We start from the raw sequence: 14,480 nt of genomic DNA on the forward strand, positions 1-14,480 counted from the left end.
AATAAAAAGAAATAGAGTAGATTAGCAGACTGCACATCAACAGTCATAGGATGATGATGATAGTTTATAAGCTTTGGATATGTTTTTAATTTATAGACTTCTAATGTATTCACTGATGGTTTATTTAGCCGATCTAATTTCTTTTTCAATTCTTCTATTTTTAAATCTGTATCATTTTTTAATCTTAATGAATCTAATTCCCTTTGCCTTAAGGCACTGCCTTGGGTAAAGCCATACATTGAAAAGCTAGAAGTATTAGCAGTTCTTTGGTGTTCTCGGTTAGACAGATTAGTATGTTGTGCTACATCTTTCATTAATATGAAGTGATTGCTTGTGAGGAATTGTAGAAAAATAAAGTGTCTATTCACATCTTCTATGGCCAAAAGTCTGTTGAATCTTTTGTTAGATGATTATAACAAATACATACTACTGGACTATATATAAAAATACTATATTTTGAAGCTAATTATAACAAATACAAAATACACACATTTCTATTCACCTGAATAAATTCCATTCTCTCTCAAAATTGTTACAGCTGGTTAGACAGATTTAATGCTCAATACCATTTTTCTATTTCCCATCACTGCTTCCTATACTTTCATTCCAGCCACTACAATTTCCACACTCTGGCCCCTCAATCTATGCTTCAATATCAGGCCACGCACACGAGTGTGCCACCATATGTTTTTCCATCCACACCCTTTCATTTTCTTCCCATCACTTCTTCATTTTCTTCTCACACAACACTAATAATACCTTAACTAAACAAATATAAAAAATTCACACAACTTATTCTTTCTATGTCGAGTCAATATCTTATACTGTGTTGGATTTGTAAGAGTTTTGAATTTTGTAGAACTTACTTATTTTGTAGAATGGATGGGAATGAAAATTAGTAGCGTATGAGTGGGTGATAATGATGTGAATTTAAGCTTTTGTATATATTGAAAAGAAAGTAAAGAGAGGCATAAATGAGAAATTAACATGTTGAGTTTGTCCAACTACATTCTGGCAAGCCCCTACAAAAACGTCTCCAAGCTTCTATCTCTTTTAATTCATATCTCTTTCTTGTTACCTTCAACGCAGTAGAATGCACACGCACCACTCAATGTTCAGCTTCGGCTGGCTACTGCCATCACTGTTGCGTCCACCCTCATTGTACACTCCATATACAAATTGACAAAAGGCTGCCTGACTGAAGGAAATTTCTCAAATCCTGGACCCTAACATTTATGCAACCAACCATGTATAATCTCCTTGTCACTTTCCTAATCTCTTTTCACCACCTTGCAATTAATCACATACCTTAAATCTTACCCTATCTCACCTTCAAATTATCACATGCTTTCCGACTACAATATTATCCCACTACCCCACTCACCCACCACACATCCCTGAATTCGAGAACCATTGAACCTAGCAGCAAATGTTAAAGACACAGAGCCTTTAGCCTATAATTAAAATTCTAATTATACCCTTATTCTAAGTTCTTAGAGTTTTAATGAAAATTTAGTGGTAACATACAACAGTCATACCAGATGGTAACAATCATCACAGAGAAAAAAATATTGGGAGAGCATGGATTCCATCTGTCAAAAGCTAAACAAGACACAAATATGCCAAGGTAAAAAAATACTGAAAATCACATCGAACAATGCAACTAGGGTTCACACCAAAAGTTCACAGCAGCCTGGTAAACTCACCTTTGACGAGGGCGAGTCTTCGACAACAGTTTGGTGACGGCAGAGTGCGGCAAAGCCTTCAACAGTGGCAAGTCTTCGACGATGGCGAGTCTTTGACTACAGCGAGTCTTCAACGGCAACGAACCTTCGAGAACCTTCAACGGCGGCGAGCAAACCTTTGATGAACGGGAAGTAACGAGAGGACGGCGAGTCTTTGACTACAACAAGTCGGCAACGAACCTTCGGAAACCTTCAACGGCGGCAAGCGAAAACTGTGAAAACTGTGATGGAGAAAGGGAAAAGAAAACCTAATTTTGAGAGAAATTGTGATTGAGAAAAAGAATTGGGAAAACTGAAACACAGTTAACTGGTTAACTATACTAGAATAAAAACAGTTCATTATTTTTAAACTGAACTATTAATAAGTATAATTAGTTTTAAGTAAAATTAGTTTAAATTTTTTAAGTTTAAAACAGTACATATAAACTATATTTTAAGTTTTTTTAATTAACTATGCTCAGCCCTAATAAAAATTAACGGTTATTACAAACAACCATTGTTAAAAGTTAAAATGACAACAATTATTTCAAACAACTATCTTTAAAAGTGACCTTAGGTATGGAAAAATCCAAACTATAAATATATATGGTTTCGGTTATTTAACCATCTTACACAAATAAATTATTTAAATATAACCAATTATTCTCTAAGATCAAATTTCCTTTTTTAAATAAGATAATTTGAAATATTTTAAAATTTTTACACAAGTTTCGATCTCAATTCTTCGAAACAAAAAATATATATACAGTTTCAGTTTTTATACAATCAAAACACATAAGTTCATAAAAAAATTTAATTTACCACTGTATTTTATGCTAATTAAAAGGCAAATACGTACTAATGTAACTAGTTATACTTTTATTTTGAAGATGTCAATGGACACAGAAACTAAAAATGCATCTAAACTATTCTATGAAATAATATAGACTAGATAGTTATATTAAGAGAATCGATACCAAAAATTTAAATCAAGATGATGTTAGTGATCTATTTATTAAGGGATCAAACGTTTAAACTATAAAAAATAAAACCTGGAACTAAAAAAATAATTCATGATTTTTAATAATATACTAATGTGTGTAAAAACATTAAACGCGAACGGCCAACCACATTTTACAAGAAAATATACAATCAGATTGTAAAAGCCACCCATATTAATTCTCAATGTATAATCACCTAATAAAAGATGTAGACCCCTGGTACGTATGAAATTCGGTAATGTAAAGAAAAGCGGGACCCATAACACCATTAATATTCGGACACACATACACACATTATATATATATATATATATATATATATATATATATATATATATATATATATATATATATATATATATATATATATATATATATATATATATATATATATATATATATATATATATATATATATATATATAAATATTATACGTTAACAATTTTTAACAATAAATTATGTATTATTATTTTATTGATTTGTATATTTAAAATGAATCAATTATAAATTACCACATAAATTATTATAAAAAAATTGTTATTATTTTATTGATTTGTATATTTAAAATGAATCAATTATAAATTACCACATAAATTATTATAAAAAAATTGTTAAAAAAATGATTAAAAGAACATTTTCCTATATATATTTATACGTACTACACATGCAATGCAACAAATTGGCCACGTTCCATTCAATTTCAAATACAAGTATTTTATGAGCATAAGACAAAAGTGGATCCCACTTAATTTAATAAATTAGGTATTAAATATAAGGTCTTGTATCCATAATTGAGAAAGTACATGAACATTATGAACTGTACCATTAGTTATTACTCCTATTCAGAAAGTACATGAATTGTTACTATTTTATTTCTGGTACTTCTAGGAGTCTAACTTGAAGGAAGAGATAAGAGGGTCCTATGATCATAAATCTATAGTCATGCGTGGCTATCGGGGAGTGCATAAGTCCTTAAATAAAAGGTCCCATACCAATTTATCATACCATGCAAATGCCGCGTTAGAGCAGACCACACTCACCTGTTCATAAGCCGTGCATTACATGTATTATGTAAAGAACTCAGCAAAATTTGGTATTTCATAGAATTTGTAGAAATATGAGGTAAATTTGAGTATATGGTAGGTTTAGATTATATAAAGAATACTATTGAATAAATAACTTTGAATAAAATTTATAATTATGACCGAGTTTGGATAACATATTAAAGTTTATAGATACTTAACTCTGAATTATTTTAAATATTAAATTTTATTTTTAATATGATATTATTTTGGTAAAATTTAATAATAAGTTGTATAAAATTATAGTTTATTATAATAATTTTTTTCTCTAAAAAATTAAATTTAATACAAATTTGCAATTAGAAAAATATGACCAAATTATCTATTGTAATATCTTTCAAATAATTAATAGATTTTATTATTATTTTTAAAAACATTTGAAAGATATTATTGGTTGATATTTTCAAATATAGTTAAATTAATTATTTTGTAAAATATCTAAAAAGTTATCAACAACAAAATTTTACCAGAAATTCCAATTCAAAATTTTTATTTTGTTCAAAATTGAGGAGAAATTCAAGAGATATCAATATTTTCACTTTAGTATATGAACAAAGTTGAAAAATATTTACCTTAATAGTAACAATTTTATTACTAGTAGTAATAAATTTCTTTGTGAATAAAAAATATAATAAGTTTATGTAAAAATAAAAAGCTAAATAAGAAATTTCGGTAGCTTAATTAGTAGAAAATTGTGGTGATTTCAAGAACATGGGTTCAAACTCTTTTTTACCTTTTTGTTAAAAAAAATTAAAATTAAAAAAAAAATTAAAAAAATTTAAATATTTATAATGGATAAAGCACTCCATGTTTTAAGGCATTATTGAGGGATCCATTATGTAAGTGGTGATTAAGATATTAATATAATAAAATAATATTAAAATAATAAATAATATTAAAAAATTGTTGAATAGTAAAATTTTTGGACTATAAATAGCCATGAGAGGGGAGACTATTTTGCACAAAGAGAGGAAGAATCAAATGAGAGCTCGAGAAATAGAGAAGAAAGAGTTAGGAAGAAATTTTTAGTTGCAAGAAGAGTAGAAGTTCTGAAGGGTTTTCGGGGAAACAAATTCTGAGCAAGAGATTAAGTCTGGAATAGAGGTAGGGGAGCTAACCTTTCTAAGCTTTTATATTATGATTTAGTATTGTTTTATTACTATTCATGTCTTGAAATTTTGTGTGAATACTGTTAATGAAAAACATATGTGCTTGTTATATATCTATTTATATTGAATTTCTGTGTTAATATTATATGTTATTGTTTTGAACCTGTAAATAAGAAATTTGTTAAAACTAGTTGAGGAACACTTTGGCTAAGGAAAGACTTGGTACTTAAGTTGTCCATTGTGACGCACCTCTCTTTCCTGGAAGTGTACTCGACAAGTTTTTAACTTAAATCTTGTTGAACAAATTATGTACTGTTAAATTATTGTGCAATATATCTCGTTGGAATGAAAATGTCAGATGAATTCATGTTATTGTGGAGGATATGGAATTATGAATTATAATTATGATGGTAGGATAGAGGAATCTTAAAAACCGGAGTTGGTACATCCCTGATAATAGAGCAGCCCTGGTAAAATCCAGTAAGTTGTGACTAGTCACATGTACTGGCGTTTATGGTGAGTTTGATTCGTCAAACATTTGATTCTTCTCCGGTGACCATTTATGGTGATATTTTAGTATTGTTAATTTATTTTGTGATATATTCATTTTGTATGATTTCTGTGATGATTGTATTTTATTATAGGTTTAATAGGTTCGGAAGTCCCTATATTTGCGGGTTAGTTTCAATTGGGTCCTCCAATTTTGGAAGTGATCAATTGAGTCCCTGTTTTGGTAAAATTGAATCAATAATGTCCTTGTCGTTAATCTTAATAAACGGTGTTAACTTTCTAGCGAGGTGGCATGCTGAGGTGGCTTTTAATTAGCACGTGGCACGTTGTGTGGAAACCTTCTCCCCTTCCCCTTCCCCTTTCCCCTTCCCCTTTCCCCTTCCCCTTTCCCGAAACCTTCTCCCCTTCCCCTTCCCCTTCCTCTCCAACTCCAACCTCACCTTCTCCCATCTTTGGGAAACTTTCTTCTCGCCCTCCCACACCCACCTCTTCAACATCTACATTCACGCCCATCCCCCAATCCAACCGTCAAGCGCACCTCCCTTGCCTCCACATCTCCCATCGTCGCTCGTTGTCTCATTACTATTGCACTCCTCCACAACCCCCTCAACCTCTACTTCGCCCTCCGCCGTCGTTTCGGAGTTGCGGTGGCACACCAATGTCTACGGTTCAGGTTCGTGACAGAATCGACATATCTGATACCGAGAGAAGCATCTTTGATAGGCTTCTTGCCAATCTTCGCCACTTTGATCTTAGCTCCATGTCGCGGGTGGCTGGGTTCGCGACAAGGTCACACACTCCATTCATTTTTAGCCCTAATTCCTTCCTTGTTATTCTTTTTGTCCTCTTTTTATTTGTTCTGTTCTACAGCTTCTGGGAAAAGAGTGCTTCTATTATGCATAATTAAGTGTTTACTTTTTTTGTAAAGTTTTTTTTATTATTATCCTTTCTTTTTGCAGCAATATTCCTGACCAGTCCAAACATTTGCAGCAACTCCTTTCTTTTTTCAATTTCTTTTTATGTTGGAATCGCATATATGCAATGTTGGTGTTATTTGTTGTAATGTCTGACAATGATTTGAGAAAAATAAAAATAATATGGAGGTGCTGCCAAGTGCCATATTCAGGAGGAATCTGGCCGGAGAAAAAGTTGTCGCCGAGGTAGAGGTGGCGGAGGAGGGGCGCGGCGACGATAGGGAGATGACGTGGGTGTGGGAGGGCGAGAAGAAAGTTTCCCAAAGATGGGAGAAGGTGAAGTTGGAGTTGGTGGGGAAGGGGAAGGGGAAGGGGAAGGGGAGAAGGTTTCGGGAAAGGGGAAGGCGAGAAGGTTTCCACACAACGTGCCACGTGCTAATTAAAAGCCACCTCAGCATGAATTCTCGCTGGAAAGTTAACGCCGTTTACTAAGATTAACGACAAGGACTTTATTGATTCAATTTTACCAAAACAGGGACTCAATTGATCACTTCCAAAATTGGAGGACCCAATTGAAACTAACCCGCAAATATAGGGACTTTTGAACCTATTAAACCTTTATTATATTGGATTTGAATTTATGCGTCTGAACATGATATGAGTATTATGGGGAGATTTTGTAAGGGTATAATGTGAGTTGAGGAATATGACCATGGAATGAGTCTCGTGGAGAGATTCAGTAATGATATGGTATTTGTGTATATGTTGATGTTGAGGGTCCCGTAGTTGGAGGTTATCCTGATACTCTAATAATCATCCAATCTCAAGTAGAGAAGGATGAATTATGTGGTGAGAGAGGCAGGAGGTCCTGGTCTATGTGCCGGTTTTGGACATAGTTTTGAGGACTAACCTTGTGGATGATATGGAGTATTTTGGAAGTGTATTTGTAAGAGGAAGTAGAAGGCATCACAAGTGCATAACCTCCCGTGACCGCTCATCAGCATATCATCGGGATAAGTGTCTATTGGGTATTGTGGAATGAGTGTCTATTGGGTATTCTGGAATGAGTGTCTATTGAGTATTGTGGAACGGGTGTCTATTAAGTATTGTGGGATGAGTGTCTATTAGTAATTATGGTATTGTGGGATGAGTATCTATGATGCGATTGTTGTATGATGGTATGAGTATCTATGATGTGATTGTTGTATGATGGTATGAGGGTGTCTAACATAATTATTATATGAGGTTTGTTGAGTGCATCAAAGTAATTATGCATGTTTTATAAATGATTGGTTGCATGTTAGCTCACCCTACTTGTTTGTGTTTGTGTTTGTGTATGTGCGATGATCGTATAATTCGTTATACGGGAGTAGATGGAGGAATGTCGTCTGATTCGGTGCCAATGAAGAAAGAGATAGAAGAATAAATTAGAAGAATTCGAGATATATTTATGAGTTTATAGTTGAAATCTGAGTTTAAAACACACACACACACACACACACACACACACACACACATATATATATATATATATATATATATATATATATATATATATATATATATATATATATATATATATATATATATATATATATATATATATATATATATATCAACTATGAATTATCAAGTGTGAGATTACCTTAAATGTAATGCTACAATATATCAATTATGAATTATCAAGTGTGAGATTTGGGATGTTACATTTAATGAGAAATTGTCACGTGGTAGTTCTATCTTTGTTGGAAGTCTCACATTGACTAGAGATAAGGCCAATTCATAGTATATAAGTGGATGCAAACCTCACCTTACAAGCCGATTTTGTGGGATTGAGTTAGGTTTAAAGTCCACTTCTAACATGGTATCAGAGCAATGATTAGAGTCTATCGATATTTGTTGTTTATTGGACATATTGTTTCACCCACTATCGAGCCGCTATCGAACTACCCATTAATGTCTTGTTCCACACTCGAGATGTATATACCTCGGTGTGAGGGGGGTGTGTTTGAAGTCCCACATCGACTAGAGATAAGGCCAATTCATAGTATATAAGTGGGTGTAAACCTCACCTTACAAGCCGGTTTTGTGGGATTGAGTTAGGCTTAAAGTCCACTTCTAACATGGTATCAGAGTCATGATTAGAGTCTATCGGTATTTGTTGTTTGTTGGACATATTGTTCCACCCACTATCGGGCCACTATCGGACCACCCATTAATGTCTAGTTCCACGCTCAAAATGTATATTCCTCGGCGTGAGGGGTATGTGTTGGAAATCCCACATTGACTAGAGATAAGGTATATTCATAGTATATAAGTGGGTGCAAACCTCACCTTACAAGCCGATTTTGTGGGATTGAGTTAGGCTTAAAGTCCACGCGGCTTGCGATGCTAGAAGATGGAATTGCATTTTCAAAATTTGGGTGGAGCGATGTTACTCGTGGTCAGGCAAGGATCGAACATGGTGCTGCGATTTTGGGATTCTTGCATGTTAAAACAAGATTGTCTAGAGAATAAACCATCTAAGCAACTCAGGTTTTGAACTAGCTGACCTCTGAGTATTGTTGTGTATGAAAAGTTGTCTTAAAGCAAAAACTTCTAAAGAATTTTTTTTTTCGCAACATCTATATCGAACGAAATCAAGCTTATGAACAATGTTTTTCTAGAAAGAATTATCTGATGAACTTATTTTATGAACAGTGTCTAAGAAAAGAAAGTGTCTCTCTTTTAGATCATTCAGTAGATGATATGAGTAACAAGCTAGCGTCTTATGAAAAAAAAAAGTCTATCTATTTTATAACACTGAAGCTAAAAGAAAGTTTTACACAATAGAGTGTTAACTTAAGCAAAGTGTCTTATGATTTACACCGTCTAATGTATGATCGCTAAATGCTACAACCGATAAAAGCATTTTTTTTATATACCATTTGATGATTATACATGTAGCATGTTTTACAAAACGGTGAATTTATTAAAGACCTGACAACGATAAAATGTTTTAAATATGCAATACGACCCAAAGCTTATCAATGTTCAAAATATTAAATGCATGTACGATAAAGTGCTTCGATACTTGTATATTTGTTCTTGATATCTGTGCATATCACTAAATCAAAAAGATATGATCATAATCACTGCACCCAAGAAAAAGACGTTGTGAAAGATGAAGAAAATTTTGGGAATATTTCCCTTGAAGAGTGGTTAAAATACTTGTGAACTAAGAGTGGTTATACTCAGACTAGTCGTGTTGACTAGGTGAACCAAGAGTGGTTAGAATATTTATTGTAAACTTGGAGAGGGAAAAGTCGTGTAATCTTTTTAAAAGATTAGTGAAACCCCTTAAGATTTCTTAATAAGGGAGAATTTGACGTAGCTCAGGTTAAGTAAACCAATATAAAAAAATTTCCTTGTTGCTTTGCGCTTTGAAACATTTTCCATTTATGCATTCTATAAAGACCAGCGTCTAGACATTTCATACAAAGTATATCTTTTATAAACCATTGGACGCACCTTTGTGAAAAGTTTTCAAAAACACTATTCACCCGTAAACCTCCCCCCCGCCCCTTTATTGTTTTCTTGTATTTTCAATTAGCATTAGATATTACCTCAAAGGTGAGTTTCTAACAAAACATGAGGAAAAGATCCTAGTGCCCATGGAAAACGAAGGATATGTTGTCAACTGGCCTCCTCTATTTAAGGGGGAAAAGTTTGACTATTGGAAATAAAGAATGATTGCATTCTTTGAATCCTACCACATCAACATATCGGATGTGGTTGATAATGATAACTATATGCCTCTTGATAATAATGGAGAGCCCGTGCAGTTCATGGTCCGATGAAAAAAAACACAAGTACCTTCTTAACTCTAAAGCTAGAAATTTGCTAATGTGTGCTTTGTTTGAGGAAGAATACAGGAAAGTACACGGGTTCAAGGAAGCAAAACAAATGTGGGACACCTTGGTTGTCACTTGAAGGCTTAAGTGAAGTTAAATGAAATAAATTGAGTTTGCTAACTCAAGAGTACGAGTAAATTTCCATGTTGGACAACAGAAAATTCAAGCCATGTTCAACTGGTTTTAAATGATATTAAACAAGTTAAGATCGTTAGGCAAGACCTATGAGAATTTTGATAATATTGACAAAATTCTTCACAATCTCTCAAGGAAATGGAGACCACTAGTCACCGTCCTAAGAACCTTAAAGAATCCTAATGGAATGAGCTTAGAGGTGCTTGTTGGAATTTTGAAAGTTCATGAGCAGGAGCTTCAACAAGATGAAATTATAAAGAAAGCAAATAAGATTGCGTTGAAAGCTCATAAGCCTACTAGAAGAACTCCACAAAATCCCTCAAGGTAGAAGAACCTTCAAAAGAGTCAACTGATGAATAAGACTCCATGAAAGAAGGAGAAGAGGATGAACTATCGTTCATCTCCAGGAAGATCTACTCGATGTAGAGAAGGAAGAATGACACATAGTTCAAAAGCAGATGCCCTGGATCAACTTCTAGAAATGATCAACAAAAGAGTCCTCTTGTATGCTATGAATGTAAAAACCAAGGCCACTTCAAGTTTGAGTGTCCTGACTTTGAGAGGACAAAGAGAAAACTTATTTTTTCCAAACAAGGAAAGAAAAAGGCGCTGATAAGTACCTGGGAGGATCTAGACTTCTTAGAGTCTTATGAAGAATATGAAGAAGTCAATCTCTATCTCCTGGAAGACAATGACGAATGCTTATTAAACAACTCTGTGGGTGAGGTAGATTTCATTGACCTACACCTTTTTTTCAAACTTACAATGAGTTATTGTCAAATTATTCCAAATTTTTAAAAGCTTTTTAACTTACAATAAAAGAAAATGAAAATATTTCAAAAGAAAATGAAGATTTAAAAAGTAAACTAACATAGTCTAATAACTCATTTCAAAAAATGAAAAGCTTTTGAAAAATACAACCATTATTGGAGACGTTAAACGTATCAAAATTTTCAAACATGAAAATGACACCCTTCATAAGGTATTAAATAGAATGTTTGAAGGAGATGATTATTTAAGGGTTCTAGTTAATGGATGTAAGAATTCGACTGAAAAACGGGATTTAGGTTTCGATGGCAACAACATTCATAGTACATTCAAAGTTAAAACTAATTATTTTGTTAAACCTAAAGAGAAAATCTATAATCATGCACCAATCCTTGAGAAGAGAAAAATAAATAAGATTAATAAAGTAGGACCCAAGGCAATAGGAGTACCTACAGATAAAATCATCTCTCTTGTAGATTTGCTTGATGAGCGTAAGGAGACCTTAGTCATGGTACCTAAACAGTGGATACTCACGACATATAACAGGTCAAAGGTTTATGTTCCAAGAGTTTAGGAACAAGAAGGGTGGAATAATCACATTCGGAGGAAATCAAGAAGGAAAAATAATAGGCATTGGAAAGATGGGGTATAAACACTTCCCGTTCTATTTATAATATTTTATTAGTAGACGACCTGAAACATAATCTATTGAACATAAGTCAATTGTGTGACAATGAATACAATATTATCTTTGAAAAAGACCAATGTAAAGTCCTGAATAACAAGGGTTTGCTAGTATTTACTGCAAATAAACAAGGTAACTTGTACAAGATAGATTTTAATGAATTACATGCTTAAAGCGTCTCATGCCTGGTGTCAATAAAAGATAATGAAATCTCATGACGTAGTAAATGTGGACATGCAATCATGAGATTAATCTTAAAACTACAACGCCATGACCTTGTGAGAGGATTACCCAAAGTATCATTCAAAGATACCATATTTTGTAATGCTTGTATGAGAGGTAAACTAGTCAAAGAGTCTTTTAAAAGTAAAAAAATTGTTTCTATAGAAAGTCCTCTTGAGCTATTGCATATAAATCTATTTGGACTATAAGGACAACATCTATGAGCAGTAAACACTATAGACTAGTTGTAGTAGACGAATTTTCTATATGGACATTGGTTTTATTCTTAGTCCATAAGTATCAAGCATTTGATTGAGAATGAAAAAGATTGTAAGATTATTTCAATCAGAAGTGATGATGGAGGAGTATTTGAAAATGAACTATTTCAAAAAATTTGTAAAAATTCTGGCATCAAAGATAACTTTTCAACTCTGAGGACACCGCAACAAAACAAAGTCGTTGAGAGAAAGAACAGATCCTTACATTAAATGGCCAGATCTATGTTGAATGATTTTAACTCTCCTAAACACTTCTGGGTTGAAGCAATCAATACAACTTGATACATTCAAAATAAAGTTTATATAAAACTCATCTTATGCAAAACACCATATGAATTAAGGAAGAATAGAAAACCCAATATATAATATTTCCATCCTTTTGGTTGTCAATGTTCCATACTAAATACCAATGATAATTTAGGGAAATTTGATTCAAAAAGTGATGAAGGAATTATGCTTGGATATTTGGAAACTTCTAAATTATTTAGAGTTTAAACTCCTGATTGTCTAAAGTGGAAGAAGTCATCCATGTAAACTTCAATGACCTTGAGCCTAATCATAAAACATCAGAGCTCGACAACGAATTTTTAAAATTGCATATAGACAAAACAACATCCAAAAATGTCAATGCATCATCTGCACCTGAAGTGCTTAGGAATCCAAGTGAGGCCAAAGCATTTGAACCAAAAGATGAGGAAACTAAAGAGAAAAGAGAGCCGAGTGGAGCACATCGTGTAATGGAGAAGAATCATCCGAAGAAAAAAGTGATTGGTGACATCAAGGAAAATGTCAAGACCAGGTCCTTTTATAGACAAAGTCAAACTGCTCTCAAATACGAAGTGGAAACGTCTAATGTGAACGAAGCCAGATGATGAATTTTAGGTAAAAGCCATGCAAGAAGAGATGGATCAGTTTTAAAAGAATGATGTGTGGACGCTCGTGGAGCTGCCTCAAGGAAACAATATCATTGGAGCCAAATAGGTGTTTTGCAACAAGTTAGACGAAGATGGAAAGGTAATACAAAACAAGGAAAACCTTGTAGCAAAAGGTTACTTTTAGTAGGAAGGTATTGATTACACTAAAACTTATGCACCTTTTGCAAGGTTACAAGCGATTATGATTTTATTATCTTTTGTTGCATTCTATAAAATTAAACTATATCAAATGGATGTAAAAAGTGCATTTTTAAATGATGAAATCAAAGAAGAAGTGTATGTAGAACAACCTACCAGTTTTGAAAGTTCAATTACTCTCATACATGTTTTCAAACTTAACAAAAGTTTATATGGATTGAAACAAGATCCTAGAGCTTGATGTGAAGGTTTGAGATCATTCCTCATCCAAAATGACTTTACAAGAGTAAAGGTAGACACCATGTTGTTTTACAAACATTTTAACTCTGACTTCATTATTGTTCAAATTTATGTTGATGATATTATTTTCGATGCCACTCACAAAGATCTTTGCCAAAAGTTTTCAATGAGTTTGAAATGAGCATGATGGGTGAACTAAAGTTTTTACTGGGATTGCAAATCAAGCAAGAAGCATACACCATCTACATTAGCCAGACGAAGTATGTTAAAGAGCTATTTAAAAAGTTCAAGTTGGAAGAAGCAAAGGAGATGAAGACTCCAATGCATCCAGCAACTAGCTTAGGACTAAACGAGAGCTCTGCAAAAAGTGGACAACATCATCTATTTTTAGATGATAGGTTCACTTCTATATCTTATAACGTCTAAGCTTGATATTATGTTCAGTTCTGTTTATGTGATAAATTTCAATCAAATCCTAGAGAAACTCATTTAACTGATGTTAAAAACATCTTTAATTATCTCATTGGAACATCTAATTTTTGTCTTTGCTTTACAGGAAGAGAATGATATAGATTGTAAGGATATTGTAATGCAAATTATGTTGGAGACAAAGTTGAAAGAAAAAGTACAAATGAAAGATGTCACTTCATAGGAGAAAACCTCGTCTCCTAAACAAGCAAGAAGTAAGGAACAATTGTTATTCCCACAGTTGAAGCAAAATACATATCAGCAACCAATTGTTGCTCACAACTCGTTTAGATCAAGAATCAGCTTGAAGACTAAGGAGTCTAAGAAAGTAAAATTCATATCTTTTGTGATAATAATGCTGCTATTTGTTTATCAAG

Source organism: Vigna angularis, chromosome 5 (genome assembly GCF_016808095.1).
Source record: "Vigna angularis cultivar LongXiaoDou No.4 chromosome 5, ASM1680809v1, whole genome shotgun sequence".
NCBI classification, from domain to species: Eukaryota; Viridiplantae; Streptophyta; class Magnoliopsida; order Fabales; family Fabaceae; genus Vigna; species Vigna angularis.